Here is a 2,645-nt window from a genome sequence, read left to right on the forward strand (position 1 = left end):
TCTCTAACTTCCTTCACTGTATCTGCTACAACCAGGGCAAGGAAGGAACAGTTTGTGAAATACTCTAGGTACAAAATCACATTAATAATGCTTCACCATTCAGGGAAAAAGGTAGAAGCAGCAAGGACTTCACTGGCCCAAGTCATGTTCAGCTTTTCTTAGAACACTTCACAGGAAATGAGAGTATAATAGCCTAGATAACAACAGAATAGCATTTTATCTTCTGTTTTTACTGCAGTTACTTGTATGCATCCTCTCTTTCAGTAAATCCAGAAGGATGAGAATTTAGAGGTACAAATGAGGCACAAAAACCCCACCCTGAAATTCCTAACAGTGATAAAGATTTCTAAAACATAAGGTTGAAGTTAAGTACAAAGAACTGGAAGAAAAAAATACAGGGAGATAAGGAGATAATCCAAAACCTAGAAAGAGGAGTGATGATAAATATTTTTGTGATCAGTAATAGAATATGTTCATTTTTATGATATAATCGGTACATGCATCTTAAAAATGTGTATCTGTGAATATTTAAAGGTTATGCAGAAAAATTAATCAGTGGATTAATTAATCAACATTCATTTGAGAGGGCACCAGTTTTGGGATTACTGGGATATTGAAATATACAGAAACTGTCAACAAGAATGTTTGGATATTTCTTTTATGCAAGGTGTTATGCTAGATATAAGCAATTCAAAAGAAAAAATCTCTGCCCTCAAGTAGCATGCAAACTGGTTGTAAGTAAATTCGTTTAGAAACAAGACCACTTGCTTTGGAGTCAACAGACTCTGTTCCAAGTCCGAATAGGAACAGCCAAATGTCTCACACCCTGCAAACTTCAGTTTTCTCAACTTAGAAAGGGGATAATAAGACCCACCTCATTGGGTTGTTAGGATTAAAGGAGATAATCTATGTGAAGTTTCTGACACTGCTTGCATATGATAGAGGACCAAACCCATGAGATATCTTCCCCTTTTCTCCCCTAGATAGATTAAATTTTACCCATATGGAAGTTGATGAATAGTGCAGTGCAGAATGTGGCAAGGACCAGATAAGCAAAGAAGAGATGTCAGAGCTGCAGAATTTGAGGATGCCAGTCCATTTGGAGCAGAGAGGAAACGATTCAGCAACTTGGTATAAACTGAACTAGAATTAAATCAGGAGAAAGAGTGGGAAACTCTTGCTCATTGGGCCCAAACTCCTTGTGGAGATGGGGCAAATACTGTACCTCTTAGGGAGAGTTGACTCAAGTTCAGACTGATAGAAGAAGTAAGGAATTCTCATTGTTTGTTGTGGTTTATGGGTTAAAGACAATCATCAGCAAGGATGTAATGACGGCCTGCTATGTGTGTAGCAGAAAGGGAGGAGGAAGATGAGAAAGATGAGAAATGGATAACTAAGAGGAGGAGGAAGAGGAGGAAGAGAAAGGTAAAGAGGGGAGAGGTTAAGAGAAAGAGGGGTAGAAAAGGAGGAGGAGAAAGAAGAGGAGGAGGAAAACGATTAGTGTCACAGACACCAAAACTGTTTGAAAGGGTAAATCTGAAATGGCCCATTAAAGCCAATAGCTTCACATCATTGCCACCAAATTGAGTTATTCTGAGAAATATTTTGCTATGATATATGAGCTGGGTGAGACTGATTAGCTAAGCCTATATCATATAGTGCGTGAAAACTCAACAAAGGTTTACTCACTTGAAAAGAAAACATTGAGTTTTGGCCAAGGATTTTAAAAATGAATATTTCATGTGGGAAAAAAATGTTAAAATACTGTAATGATGGAAGAAAATCTTGCTATAATTATTGCTCCATATGTTACCACCTTCAAGGGAAAATATACACATACAACGTGAGAATAATCCCCCAAATGAATTCTCAGATCCATTTTTTTAAGTGCGCAGTCCTAGGTTCAAAGCAAAGGAACATTATTAAATGGTTGTCAGCTGCAAGCCTTGTAGGGGAACAGCCCTGGCTTCAGCATAAACATGGAGAAGACCAAGGAAGGACGATCCACTCTCCAGGATTCATGGGTCACAGAGGGCTGGAGAGCATTGTGGATTTCTCAGGCTGGAAGGAACATTCAGAGATCATTAGGTCCACTTCCCTTCCCCTTCCATTTGCTCTTTCATGACAAAATAACATTTTGCGTGCAAGACAGAGCTAAAGACAGAATGAGTTTCATAAGTAGGTAAAGGGAAGCAGGAGGAATGTGAATGTTTCTCCTACTTAGAATCATGAAAAGCCCCAAGTGCATGTGTCTAGTCCACTTCTGCCTCCCCAGTAATTAGTGTAGCATCTGACACATTACAAAGAGTAAATATCTGTGACAGGAGTAAATGAATCCCATGCTCCCCGGGATTCCTCTTCACTTTGATTCTTTGAGGTATCCCAGGAAATTTAGCATTCACCTACCACCTTTAGCTTTAGCTAGACCAGAGCTTTAGCCACAAAGTTTCTCAATTTTCTTCTATACAATCTAGATTTTCACAAACATCTTATGTATAATGAGGATTTTGTTTGTCTGTGATAGCCACACACCCCGAAGACAGGCTAAAAATTTATCACATACCTTATTATGACTCACAAACAAATTTTAATTCTTTTCAGGATTTCCTGAACAATAATTCTCTTTTTGGTAAACACAGCACAAA

Source organism: Propithecus coquereli, unplaced genomic scaffold (assembly GCF_000956105.1).
Source record: "Propithecus coquereli isolate 6110/MARCELLA unplaced genomic scaffold, Pcoq_1.0 Scaffold96, whole genome shotgun sequence".
Taxonomy (NCBI): Eukaryota; Metazoa; Chordata; class Mammalia; order Primates; family Indriidae; genus Propithecus; species Propithecus coquereli.